Source organism: Parasteatoda tepidariorum, chromosome 7, assembly GCF_982258835.1.
Source record: "Parasteatoda tepidariorum strain Cologne lab strain chromosome 7, Ptep-v5.0, whole genome shotgun sequence".
Taxonomy (NCBI): Eukaryota; Metazoa; Arthropoda; class Arachnida; order Araneae; family Theridiidae; genus Parasteatoda; species Parasteatoda tepidariorum.
Window position 1 is genome coordinate 71,356,548 of NC_141761.1, and position 15,790 is coordinate 71,372,337.

The window sequence follows — 15,790 nt, forward strand, 5'->3', positions numbered from 1 at the left end:
GTACTGATTGAAAAGTTCCCTTGTCTTTTGGATTGGGTTCAAAATTACAAGACTACGGAGTTGAACATTGGCAGCAGTAAACTCACATTTGGGTCGGCTGTTCAATGACGATTATAAAATAAAAAGTAAAGTGAGTGATTGTCGTAAGTCGCTATATTTAGTAATTCTATGTAAGTATTAGGCAAACAACTGTGATTTTAATGGAAGATTCACATTTTCGTGAATAGCATCTAGACATTTTTTATGGTGTTTTACATACGCATAAAATATGGATAGATCGTAGTACATCAAAACTTAGATTTGCCAATCTTTATGTTTGGTTGCACCTGCTTTGATACTTGATATGCTTTCATCAATGTGCATATTTGGCTTTGTGGACTTTCTGTCTATTTTATTTGACAATCATGCACTCAGTTCTACCAGAAGTCTGGTAAGAAAGTTTATCAGATGAGTAGTAATTTTTTTGCTTCATCAGAAAATTTGATACCATGATATTTCTTTTGTTTTAGTAGTAAGCTTACAGAGTTTGCATGGAACAGTACAACGTTTTCTTGGAGATGCAGGTAATGCACAGTTTGCTTTTTTAATAGCTTTCCCCAATGCCTGAAGAATATTATAAAGAGAATATCCTTCCTGAATGTTTATTGCTTCTATTAGTGCCTTTTTATTTTTATTTTGTCTTTTTTTTCAATTTATCTATTTCTCTGTTAAGATTTTTTTTCTCAAAATACTTCTGTTATCATAAATTTTCGTTTTATATTCTTTATCTTTCTTCTTACAAATATCTTTTTTTTTTAATATTCTAGTTCTATATTCTCTCAATCTTTCTGCTTCTGTTTTTCCCCATATTGATTACTCACTTAAAAAACTTGTAACTATAAACTAAACACAGTATTAAATAGAAATGGCACAGCTTTGTATAAAAAATGTGCTCTAATAGTTTAAATGCGATCTGGTTTAAACTAGTTGAATCAAGATGCATTAGCACTTCTTTACATTCCTGAAGTTCCTTTTTAATGGGAACCTATTAATTTTGTGTAACTGAGGGGACATTTAGTTTTGTCCTCTCTGTTACATCCCCTCTGTTATATGAGAAACTTTAAAATTTGTAATTATTTTTTCAAAAATATAACATAACATGATTGTACTAATAGACTTTACCGTAAAAACCAAATATGAAGTTAAAAAGTTTTTTGTGTATTGAATAAAATAAACTTAAAAGAATAATTGTAACAGAGAGGACAGTATATATTTCGGATAATTTTTGACTTAAAAAATAAGAAAAAAATGTTTTGACTGTAATCACTGTATAATTAGACTCAGGAACAATTTATTTTACAATATAAATCAAACTATACGTAAAATCGTAATATTTTCAATAACTTATTCTTCTTTAAAATGGACAGTAAATGGTAGAATATGTAAAAATCATGAATGCTCTCTATTTATGATAAATTTTAATATAATCATGCATAACTCCAAAAAATAACTTTTTCATAAATTAAAACAACTTTCCCTTAAAATGATACCAAATGCAAGGATATTGCTTAAACTTTAAAAATTCATTACTGGTTTCAGTTGGCATGGAACATATTTAATTTATATTGTAATTTTAAATAAGCTAATAACAAAAACAATAAATTAAAGAAAACAGGTATTCACATGATTTCATTCTTTTCATTACGGCACAGTGTTTGTGTAATTACTTTCAGTTTTGCGTTCTTAATTAACTGCTTTAATTCTACAGTCGCATTGCAAATTAGACATGTACAGGTTTCAAATTTACAACTGGGAAGTGTCATTTATTTCCAGAGAGTTCGTTCCCCTTTTCAATGACAGAACATTCATTAAATTAATAGTCTGGCTAGTTAGAAATAGTTTAAATGCAAGTTAAATTTCTTCACTGTCTATAGGAGTAGAGAGTACATTATGATCTATTTTAGATAACGACTTCACAAACATCAAAGAGAATGTCTTTATATAAACTGGTTAATTAGCGCATTCTAAATTTGCTATTAGTGGCTAGAAAAACTACAGTTTGCTTCTCAACAACTGTATAATGAATATTAGCAATAATAATTTATAATGTAATACCTATATTATGTAAAACACTAACGTATAGTGTCACAAAAACCATTGAAATCCCTTTTAGGCAAAAACAGAAGTTTAATGGCAAGTTGTATATGCACATACTATAATTTCTCTATTGTTCATTATTCATACAAATAAATTTTTTTTGTATTTGAGTAGTTAAAACGATAATTTAGAAGGATTATTTTTTTAGACTTTATAATTATAAATAATAAGAGCAGGAGATCAATGCACTTTATCCCCAGAAATCGCCAAGAAAAGCGTTTTTCTTTGATTCAACCTGATCCTTTTCTGGATTCATCTGATTTTTTTTACTATGTTTATGGCTATATTTCTTTCTTCTCTTAATTTATTTTTGTATTTTTTCCCCTCAAATTATGTTGTTTTCTTTCAATACTATTATAAATATTTTTTTAAATATAAATGTCATTTTCCTGTTATAATAAATAAATCAATGGTAAAAACAAAACAAAATATTTTCCACAACAGCTTAACTCTCTTTCTAACAATAATAATAATAATATTAATAATATGTTTGTAAATATATATACACCGAAGAGCCATTACATTATGACCACCTTGCTAATAACATGTAGTACCACCTTTAGCCCTCAAAACTGCTAGCACCCGCCGTGGCATTAAATTCACAAAGTGCTGATAGGTAGTCTGAGGTATCTGGTACCAAGCGCTCACCAACTGGTCCTGCAAAACCCTAACATTGCGAGGGGTTAGCGTGGCAGCACGAATTTGGTTTTCCAAGTAGGACCACAAATGCTCAATTGGCCTAAGGTCAGGCGAATTTTGGGGCCAAGACATGACTTGAAAGTCACTGGAATGTTCCTCGAACCAATCCATGACGATTCGACTCTTATGACATGGTGCATTATCCTGTTAGTAAACACCATCCCCCGCAGGAAAAACTGTAGCCATGATTGGGTGAACCTGGTCTGCAATTATGTTCAAGTAGCTTACAGATGTCAGGGATGGTTCTATGAGGATTATGGGTCCTAATGTGCCCCATGAAAACCTTGCGATTTTTTAACATAGAAAGGAAATTATATATATATATATATATATATATATATATATATATATATATATATATATATATATATATATATATATATATATATATATATATATATATATATATATATATATATATATATATATATATATATATATATATATATATATATATATATATATATATATATATATATATATATATATATATATATATATATATATATATATATATATATATATATATATATATATATATATATATATATATATATATATATAATATATCTATATATATATATATATATATATATGTATATATATATATATATATATGTATATATATATATATATATATATATATATATGTATATATATATATATATATATATATATATATATATATATATATATATATATATATATATATATATATATATATATATATATATATATATATATATATATATATATATATATATATATATATATATATATATATATATATATATATATATATATAATTTCCTTTCTATGTTAAAAAATCGCAAGGGCTGTCGACCACACTGTTTTTGTTTTCTTAGTTAACATTACATGTATTTTTACTGCTCAAAAACTCAAAGGTTTAAAAAATTGAAATTACTATGGATTGTAAAAAGTTCTACAGGGAATACAATGGAATGAAAAAATTAATATTCGATAACTAGTGCGAGAAATATTACTTTCTGAACTTGAATTAAAAAAAATACTATACTGGTCGCTCTGCAGGCTGCGGCAGTGCAACTACAGAGTTGAAATTTAACATGCTGAAAAGGCCATAACTGTTCATAAGTCTATAAAGATTTTTTTTAAAAAATCCAATTTTTTTAGAGTCATTGCAATTTTAAGAGTATACTTTGCAAATTTTCACTCACTTCCTTTTTTTTTCTGTCACATTTTGCTATGCGGCAAAATATCTATAAAAGTTAGAAGTGTAAAATTCTGATGGCATTAGAAAAAAGTGCAGGAAATACAGATAAATGAAAGAAATAAGATTCTGCAACCCTTTCCATAGTAATAACTATTGAATTTGTAGAGAAAAATACCATGTTCAGTAGATATGTAGCTAGTTAAAAAGCAACTATGGGGCTATAACATAATATGTTGAAAGATCTTTTTATTTATGAATTTAACGAAAAAAAATTTCAAAATTCAATTTTGTTCGAAAGTTAATGCAAATTTAAGTACTTTTTAATAAGTTTTTTCAGTCTTCTTGATTTAAATATTGAATATTTATACATAGCTGTAGAAAAAAATATTTTCCTCACAAGTTCATTATTTCCTTATATTATAAGATCAAGCTAGGGTTATGTCAGTCAAAAATAGCAAAAAAGAGAATGATGTTGAGTTTATAAGTTGCTAGATATAAATTTTGTAATTCATGTTTATAAATTTTGTAATTCATAAAAAAACTTAATAAACAGTAATAAAACCGTCCATTTACTTGAATTCTTAGAAATCTCGTTAGCGATTCCCTTTATTGTTTCACCATTTCAGCGTATGTTAGCGTGGATTTTTCCAAGTACTGAGGCCAATTTTTCAAATCTTTGCAATCATCTACTTCGTCACGATTAGCATATTAACAAAATGTTCTTACGTAAAGATACAACTCACATTGTATTCTTAAAACGAAACATTCTATAGTTTTGAGGAAAATATTGACGTTTAGAAAAAAAAAAGAAAGAAGGAAACAATGATGTATGAAAAGCAATTATGGGGATTTGTGAGTGGAGCTAGCAGAGAAAGGAGTTTTCTAGAAAGAATTAAGAGAATTAATATAAAATCTATTAGAAAACCTTTAAAATAAAGCACGAATTAAAATAATTAAGTTATAATATTATTAATATTATAATTATAATAATTAAATTTAAATAATTAAGTTAGTAAAAGGCTATGGGTCAAATAATCATTTAATATTATTTTTCAGACACGTACAATAAAATCAAAACATAAACAATAAAAAATTGAAAATTGATTATTGCAAGCATTAAAAATATTTTTATTGACATATTTTTTTTCATAATTTTTTTAACAAAATTTAAAATTAAAAAAAAATTTTACTTTTAGAAACATAAGTACACATTTAGTATAAGTTTTATCAAAAATAGCAGAGACAATGTAATATCGCTGAAAGCCATTATAAATACGTTGTGGGGGAGATACACTACAGTACTCCCCCACCAGAATTATAGCTATGATAGAATTCGATGAATGGATGCCACTAGTTGATTCATTGCTGTTTTGTGCGAAGCCGGGAGAGCTGTATTAAGATCACCGTATTTTTTTTTTTGAGTGCTGAATGTGAGAGGTGTATTAACTTCACGGTTGTAGTCGCTCCTGTGTTGCCGTTAGCAGTCGAGTGTATGCAAGCCAACGTTGTGTGTGATCGAGATGAGACTGAGTAGCAACTGCGTGAGGAGGTGGATAATGATGCAGTCACAAGTAGCAAGTCAACTGTTCAATGTGAACCATCCAACGAAGTAGGCGTTACTGCCGATGTAGGCGTATCCAGATCAAAGTGGGCGTTTTGCCAAGGTAGGCGTGTTCACATCACGTCCGAAGGTCACCAATGTGGGGAGAGTAGTTACAGACCATGTCAACCGTCATCTATGTAAAGGTACCCCGACATAGAGTCGAGTTAACATGTCTTATATACTAGTGAATTGTAGTTGTAATTTTGTAGTGGTAGATACGCTACAGTATATCACGTCCGGGTCACCAATTGATGGGGAGGAACCCTCTCATATTAAGTCGAAGACAACTATGACAACAATAAACTTAAACATTTATTTAACAACTGAACATAACAAGCTAAAAACAGAAACATAAAAATTAAGTAAGACTGTGTGGGATAGAGACTGAGTAAAGTTCGAAGCTTCTTAAATACTGGGGCAGTTCCAAGGTTGCCGATCGTGTGTTCGAGGTGTTCAAACGTGTTCGAGGTTATAACGTGTTCGAGGTTATCAAAACAGTAAACACTTTTGTGTTTTACTCTTTTTAAATGTCATTTATTTTACAATGACATTTAAAAAGAGTAAAACACAAAAGTGTTTACTGTTTTGATAACCTCGAGCACGTTTATTATTTAAAAGAATATTTTTTTTTTGTAACGGCAGGTACTGAACCGTTCCTCACCTCGGAAAATACCAGAAGTGTTGCTCATTTAACGTTACCCAGTGGGCACCAGTGAACCTAAGTCACGGGGGCAAACAACATTACCCACGCCACACTGCCCCCAAATACCCGTTCATAGGATGGGCTACATTCACACACAACAGAGGATAACACATAGAGAGAAACGTCCATGCCTAGAGCGGGATTCGAACCCGCAGCCATTGGCTTCGCAGTCAGTCACGCTATCTGCTCGACCACCTGGCCGGCATTTAAAAGAATATATGCACTTTAAGTTTTTATAGTGACTTCAACACATATTAATAAATCTAAGAAACATACATATTTTATGTTTTGTAGCAAATTATGGCTTTCTGTAACAAATAGAAATATAGTAAAGCGTTTATTCAAGCAAAATATATTTAATAAAACGTTGCAATTGCTTGTTTTGTATAAACCCAAAAGCAATAACGTACGATTTTTTTCTTTTTATAAGGAAACAGAAATATCTTTATACCACGTAAAGAACATTTACCAGAAATATTATCAGGGCAACGTAGCTCCGATGCATATTACTTCTACTTTATCCGTTATTATTCATCGAATAATAACTCTGCAAATGGATTGCTTAGCCTCAAACCAACTCCCTATTTTTTATTATGCTTATTTTTTTCCTGCGACGTTCTTAGCTGCATATCTCATGTCAGTATCAGAATCGTTTCACTTATGCAGCAGCAATAACTAAGAAAACGTTGGGGGTAATTGTACACACTTATCACCTTAGAAAATATTCTAAAAGATCAGGTATAAAAAAGGTATGGAAGGATCAATTCAGTCTCCATGGCTACCGAACAGGATGTGGATGAAGCAGCTTCCCTGCAGACCAGATTATGTGCCTCCTGTCATAGTGAAATATGCCTCACAATGACTCCGCTTAAGAAATTCGTGTAGTCAATGGAATGCTAGACATCATGGAGCTTTCACAAAAAACCTTGAATTAAGGCTTTTCGATCCTTTATATTCTGGAATTTTCTTGTTTGTTCGAAGAGAATTGGATAACAGTCGGGCATTATTATCAATCTTTTATCCGGATTTGAAGCAATCTTCGAATAATTGATAGTATAAAGAATAGTTAAGTTTTAATAGAAGTTCTGAATACATTTATCATTTTGAATCATAAAAGAAATCAGAAGTATTATGGTAAATTGCTTGGCAAAAGAATGGTTTTCCATGCGAAGCCCTTAAATAAAAATGAGCTCAACCAAATCGAATTAAAAAACGTCTGTGTTAGTGAGAAGTATTATAATGAAAGGAAACTACTTGTTAAAATAATGATTTAATATAAGAAGCCCTTTAAAAAAAACTGTACCATGTTCAATTAAAAGGATGTTTATATTACTCAGAAGTAATGCAATGAAATGAAATTGTTGCTAAAGCTCGTCTTTACATTGAAATTAGATAAGCCAATTTAAAAAAGTTGCAATAAAACATATCCTAGCGTGATTATTTTAAATATTCATCAAGTTTGTTTTTATTCTTAATAGACCCAAAGGTAAATTTTATATACATAAAATTTACTCGATGAATCTTTGTTTAATCAAATCCTTAATAAGGCTAAGATATAATTTACACTACCTTGTTTCGAGGAACAATTATCCCAACAGCTATTCTTTATGGTTTAGCTTGATAATACGCACTACTCTGTTAAAACAATCCAGCACTGATAGTATTCGGGAGTCATATTTCAATCAGTATTAGTCTTAAAAATCAACTGGAATATTGTAAGGGCTTTTTCATACAGCTCTCATTTGGCTCTCGATTACCATGTATTATTTTGTTTTTTCCCTCTATTAATTTTGATATCCTATTTATTTCGTTGGCGATTACGATTTTTCTTGGCCCTTATATGTTTTTTTTTTTTCATTTTTCACGTGTTGGCCACTTGATGAGGAACATCGAGTTTTAAATGCTTGAATCTAAGTGCTTAACTCCCGATGAGGTCCTCCAGATACAAATCGTTGCATTTTCCGGTTGAAATAAATTTTACTCCAGGCTCTCACCAGCAATAATACTTTCTGACTTAAAATATCCTCAGTAGTATATGGATCATGGGTTGAAATCCTCTTGACGTCGAACTAACCGTGGGTGGTTTTGTGATTTTCTTCTCCATGGATCGCAAATGCGGATTAGTTTTATCAAGAAGTCCTGAAAGAAGCTAGTTTTCCCAGTGATCATTCCGGGAGTTCCCTTGTATTCTGGGTTGGGTTCAAAATTACAAGACTATGGAGTTGAACATTGATAAATTTAAACTCAGAATTACGTCGGCTGTTTGGCACCCGTTATGAAATGAAAATAAAAAAGACTTGAATCTTATCAACATAACTCACATTTCATCAAAGAAGTATGGTTTCCTAATTATTATTTTTTTTGGAGGGAAGATTGTTCGTTCCATATAAAAATCATTATCACCTTAGTCTATAATCAAAAATATTTTAAATTATTCCTCTAATGAGTTTTGTAGTAAATAAGAAACAATAAAAAATTAAACAATTCAGTTTGGCATATTTATCGAACATAAAGAATGTATTTAAACATTCTGTACAAAAACTATCCGTCGAAAACTGTTTGAACAAAATAAATTGACAACAGGCGTTATCATTCATAAACCTTATCATTCATATATCCGTAATACTCTTCCTAATGTAGACACACTGATAATCGTGAAATCTGAAGTTGGGAGGGTTTTAAGCCGCAGCTGGGATTGGTACCCTGGTCCTTTACATCAATTTTTTTAATGGTAAAAGAAAGTAATGAAAGATCGTTGTTTTTATCAGTTTCTTTATTTTTCTGGAGTCTAACTATGTTTAGAAAGCAGGCTGATCAATATAAGAAAACCCTGGAAAACTTAATTCATTTAGCCATTGATCCAAAGTTAAAGCGTACCATGAAATACTGAGTTTGAAAATTAAAAACGGATTTCACATTTTTTTCTGGTTTTTAATAGCCACTGAAAGTAATGAAACATCTTGTTTTTATCAGTTTTCTTTTATTTTTTGGGAGTCTAACTATGTTTAGACAGCAGACAAATATAAGAAAACCGGAAATCTTTCTCAATAAAATAAAGTAATGAGTAAGTAATCCCGCAGAACACTCTCGTAAGAACAAATATCAATTTCGTAAATGCATATCAGATGCATTTCGTAAATGTATATCATTCTGCTTAAGGCCAGAGAAAATTACGATGATTTAGTTAAATTCTAAAAAGGGCTCCTTAAATCTATTTTTCTACAGTTTCTATTAATATACTTCTTTCTACAGCAGCGAAAAATCTAAATTTTTCAATAAGGAAAATTTTATATTCGAAAAATATGCTATTAAATGCACTTTAGAGGTAACGTTTCCTGTTCTTTCATCTTTAAGGTAAGATTAAAGTTCATTTTAAAAAAGCTTTTTCTCGAATGATATTTATAATAATTATATGTTTTCTTGTTTGTATAATAATGTCTGTGTTGTAATCAATAAATTATTTATTTTGTAAAAATGGTAAATAATGCCAAAATTCGATTTGGAAAGAAATTTTAACTGCCAAATCTGTCATAATAAAATGCAGAATTATTAAAAATAGGTTTCGTTTTTAAATTTGTAACTGAAATGGTCATCTTAAATAATATAATTTAGGATAATTAAGTTCAACTCTTTAATAACTTTTAATTCAATGGTGCACATCAGTGCGATAAAATACTGTCTGAGATCGATTTTTTTCGAATATTCTTGTTTTCATTTTATGTACTGTTCTTGTTTCCGGTGGAATACCAGATTTCTAGAAAAAAAGGAGCTTTATTTTTGCAGAAAAAAAATTTAATTATCCAAGTGAACTTCCAATTCTTTCAAAAGTTATTACAATATTAAGTGTCTTTTTGAGTCTTTTTTTTCCCTTTAAATTAAAAAAAAATATTTATTGTCTTTCAAAAATTCATCTCTCTCGAGATTTCAATTTTATAAGCTCTGATTTAATTTACGTTAAAAGTAACAAAGAATAAATTACTAAAAAATCAGGGAGAGATTAGACAGATATTGCCAAAAAGAGATCTTAACATTTATATCAAAATTTTCGAAAACACAAAGACTGAAGAGGTATCAAGATTATTTGCAATACGAATTGTTATACGATATAACGTTATAAACTGTAAAGAAGTAAAACTACTTCTCATTTTTTACTTCTTATAGTCTGGCATATTCTGTATTCTTAAATTGCTTTTTTTCCAAATATATTTGATTAATCTTTAAATCTAGCTATCCTTTCACTTCGTAATGATTAGCATACTAACTAAATGTACTTACATAAAAGTATGTATTTTATAAACAAAATGATCTCTTTGTATAGACTTTAAAAAATAAACTTTTAAGAAACCAAGAGCATTTTATGTTCATGAAAACTGATACTGAAAAAAAATTTCCACTCAAAAATGAACTGATTTTCTTTCACGTCCCATGTTCACTGTGTAATAACTCATGGGGCGAACCGATTTTCCATGTCACTGATTTTCCAAAACTGAAAAATCCTTCAAATACAAGAAGTGGTATTTCCATTGTAATTTTTGTAAAAATGGACATAGACGGTTCTTCCCCTTTGATCTTCAATGAGGAATGAATAGCAACGAAAGGGTTGGTGAGCGAAGCGAGCAAGGGTTAAAGCCTCTTAGCACAATAAAATGCTGATATTTTCAGGAATAAATAGTTGTACTATTATTCACAAATTCTTTTGAGGAAAAATAATATTGGGTAATGGAAGAAGAAGGCTATAACTGTAAAGTAAAATTTAATAACTAAATAAAATGTAACTTATTTTAAACCTTAAAAAAATTGTTTTCATCACTATTTCCTGATATTTCACTTTTTTAAGTATACTATGTCCAATTGTAATAAAATAATTATTAAACACTATAAATAATTCAATATTAATTTTATTTTTGGTTGATAATAAATCATTATTAACTATACATAAAAAAATCATTAGTCTCTAAAAAAATGGTTGCTTTAACTGAAATTACTTTGATGTTTGAATAATTGGAAAAATATTGTATCAGGCTATCATGAATATTTAAATAATTTGTAATACAAATTCTCTAAAAATGAATAACATGAAGCAATAATCCGAGTAAATAAGATACTGAAAATTTAATATTACTGCACATCATGTTAAGTAAATAATAAATGCATTTCTTTTTATATTGTAAGTGAAAATACCATATTCTGTCAGATAACACGATCTAATCTGAGAAACCTTGTTTAAATAAGATGATTTTTGATCTCTACAGTGGCTTAGAAATTAAATGTCATTCCCTAGACGAAACAAATAACAAAATCATGATCTTCATATGATATAAACTCAAACTCACGAAGCCTGAAGCACTAGATTATTCACAGAATACACTTCTCAACTCATTCCGTAAAGCAACTGCATAAATATTTTATTTTTACGTGGAATTCATCGATGGTGAGTATAAAAAATTCCAACTAAAAATTAAATCATATGTGTGATTTTATTTTTAACAAAAAGTATGTATATTTATTTGTATGACTATAAAGGAAAATACAAAATGGAGACGAAGAAAATATGTACAAGCCTGCCAATTTTTTTCTGTATTTTTCAAAATAAAAAAAATATGTTATAAACATTAATCACTAAATTATAGTAATTTGAAGTTTGAAACTGCTCTTTTGGTGCAATTATGTGACAAATTATTAGCAAAAGAGAGTTAAAAGTAGTTTTTGCAGGTTTTCATAAACTGCTATTTTGAAGAGTCCTTAAAAATTTAAAGAATTCATTCAGAACTTTCCTGGTTTTCGATACCTCTTTATCTTATTCGCGCTTCCGATATCTGTTTACTTGAAAAAATTTCATCCTTTTTCTTAAAAAACTGCATTGCTGTATTATTAATAAACAATACATTTTATATATTTAGTTTATTAATTAAATCCATAATTCCTAACAATTAATAACTTTATGTTTAAAAGCATTAATTTCTATGTCATCAAAACTTTTAATGAAGATATTTCGTATTATTACGACCATTTTCAGAAACATCTCTTAGTTTCTCAATTAAATATGTACAGAATCTTTTGTACTTAAATTAAATTTCAGAGTTCATAAAATATATTATCTCTGAATTCATTACTTTGTAATTGAAGCCAGCATATGACTATATGTAAGTATTTCGACTATATGTAATGAATATATGTATATCCCATATTTAGAGTGCTTCTATATTATATGAAAATAACTGATTAAACGTTAAACTATATAATCAGTAAGTTAAATCCTAATTCCGTTCTAAGAATGTAAATTGTAAAATAAAAAAACTAATAATTTTGAAGATCAAACATTTATTTAAAAATGAGAAACTCTTTCAAACGTTGACCAACCACAATTCTGACGTTAAATTTTCTTATAGTATAAACAGATCATGGTTTAGATTCAGATTGCTGTCAGGCTGGCTCATTTTTGATATTTCTCTGAAACTTCGAATTATCTTTTTCATAATTTTTATGATTCTGAAGTTCCTTTGTTTTCAAGTTGGACCCAGAATTAGAATTCATGTATATGTTACCGGCAAAGAATAAAATCCGGCATTATATATAATGCCTAGGCATTATATATAATGCCTAAAACTAGCCGGCAAAGTATGAAATGATTTATATTTCACAAATGTTCTCGGCATTATGTATAATCCAGATGGCAAGGAAACTCCTGTATCAGTACCCCCAGTGGTATTGACTTGTTATGGGAACAGGGAGGACTTTGCGACTCGATAGATTTATCGTGCATCAGTCACCATTTACTACACGGGGAGTTTTTAGCCGGCGGGGATTGAACCCACGAACTTTTGGACATTGACCCAGTGTCCTACCAACCAGGCTATCCTGGCCTTTCAACAACTTATTGAGAAAAGGAAGTTATCCACCGGGTAGAACTTTTCATACTTATTTTAACAATTTTTGATTTATCTTTACTGTATTACTTGAGTCAGCACTATAAAGACAAAATTTATATTAGTGCTCCAAAAGCAAGTTAACTCTACAAAAAAGAAGATTTATAATTAGATTTTTATTAAAATTTTTTTTATTTATAGATGTTTACGGTACAGTTACATTAGAGTTCGGCAAAACTAATCACCAACGTGATTCGAATCAATCGGTTTACGTAGGTAATTCGAACAACTTAATCATTAAAACACTTAAAGCACAAAATATACTCTATACTTTTGGACCTTTTATGGGCATTATGAAATTTGCATAATTAAAATGCATGTTTCATGATCTAAAAATTTCAATAAATAACTACAAACAGGAAAATTATTTTTTCAAGTGCTTATGATACTTAAAATGATCTAAATACCAAATTTTCAAATTATGACTAAATTATGTAAAGTGATTTAGCCCTTTAAATTTATTTAACCGGGATATAAATCATTAAAAACTGACTTTTTTTTACACGAATATGTGAGTAATTACACAGATTAAGGACAAATGCAATTGGGTATTAGTTCGATGATACTTTACGGTGAGTTTTCAGTTCTTTTTCTTTCTTCCTTATATTTAGAGAATACAAAACTGATTTTCATTATCTTTCTAAATTTTATTTTCAGAGTTAAGAGCATAAAGGGATTGAGAGTTGTGGATGCATATGTTATGCCTGATAACTTTTCCTTCCGGAAACACCAATATTCTTAAAATCATGATCGCAGAGAAAGCTTCAGATATAATTGAAAGAGTTGCAAAAAGAAAACATCAATGTAGGAAGTCCATTGTCAATAAAAATTATTTTTAATGATTTTGATCGTTGAACAACTTTGAAAGGACTTTTACACGATATACGACACACATTTTGAGTAAGTGACTAAGTCAATAATTAACCAAAATGCGATGTCGTCATGAGTCATATAAACATAAATCGTTTACTTCTTCTTTGGAAAAAATGCCCAAGTTGATATATGTATATAAGCATTTGAATAACTCAACTGCGTTTACTTTCAGGTTTTTTTTTAGAAGGGGTGACTTTTTTTTATTTGACTTTTTACAAAGTGTTCTGAATTGAGATGGTGAATCTTAAAAATTTATATCAAATAACGATTACGATAAAAATACGAGAAGTGCCCGGAAATTAAGTACCAGTTAGTGCGCAATGCAGAGTCACAGTTCCGTGCGTAGCGTGCGCACATGTGCTTCTGGTTGCTGTTCACTGGCGATATTACAACCGGATTGCGTTACCTTTACGTGTGTTAAAAATGTTTAAGACGAATGCTGATCCCCCCCCGACTTTGAAGTGCGGTCTCTAATACGGTTTTTGAACCAAAAAAATTTTAAGCCATCCGAAGTTAATCGTCAAGTTAGAGAGATTTATGGCGAAAATAAAGTGAGTATTCCACTCTTCATTGATAGACGCATTGATGTTCATCACAGTTGATGTTCATGCATTGAGTAGGCAGCCTTTTGTTGCCAAATCTGGTTTAGTTGCAAAAATGAAGGAAATATTGCGTAAAAACGAAAGGTTCACAATAAAAATACAAATATCAAAATATTGTTTTGCATCAGATTGTCACAAATTGATGACAAAAATGTTTAGAAGTTTTTGTCACCACAGCAGCATCTAGGCATCTGTAAGTTCCTTTCTCATAGAGAAAAAATGTCTAGCTGTAACTATGCCGAAAAGTAGTTGGCGAAATTCGTTTTCACGTAAAAATAAATTTCGTTTTGAAATTAAAAAAAAACATTTTTATGCGGTTTCTTCAAAACGATACTTACTTTCTGGATTTGTCTTGCATAATTTTTGCATTAAATTTATGTGACAGAGTGGAAATTTGTCTATCAATGTTCCTGTTTTCAATTTTAAAAAAAATACAAGTGATAGTTGCAAGTATGAGACCTGCAAATTAAAAAACTTGAAGGCAAATGGCGATTTTTTTGAAATCTTTCATTGAATGAAAGCTATATTACGTTATTTTTGAATTATACAATATCAGCCACATTCGCATCATGTCGTAATTAGTAATCACAAAAATTTTTATACCAAAATGTAATGGAAAAACAGTAGGTGGAACTTATCATGTGGAGGAAAATGCTTGACATAAAATCAGGATTTTTGGGAGAAAAATATATGATTTTACTTGGAAAATTCCTGCAAGAACTTATTTTTTAATTTTAATTGTTCTTAGTTCGAACAATAATTTTTGAAATCGTCACTCTGATTTAAAACAACCCTGTAATTTGATTGTTTTTTAAAAAAATTCAATGCTCAGAATGAAAGAAATACCTCCCTTTTAAATTTAAGAGAGGAAAACGTTCGTATGCATTATATAATAATTACTATCATAGATTATAATTATTAGCGTATATTTGAATATAACGAATGCTTATAAGCCAAATTTTTGAAAATGTGCAAGAATTTTGAAGAAAATATATTTAAGTATTTGGCTTGATGTAAAGGAAATCACACATGTGCTATCTCGCACACATACACTGA

General features: G+C 29.3%; 1 long non-coding RNA gene across 1 annotated transcript; it reads left to right on the forward strand.

Moving 5' to 3' along the window:
• Positions 1–9,431: 9,431 nt before the first annotated feature.
• Positions 9,432–14,102, forward strand: LOC107439447 (uncharacterized). Its single transcript, XR_001583539.4, has 3 exons — positions 9,432–9,687; positions 11,586–11,764; positions 13,917–14,102. It is a non-coding gene; the product is annotated as an uncharacterized LOC107439447 (long non-coding RNA).
• The last annotated feature ends 1,688 nt before the right edge of the window (positions 14,103–15,790 follow it).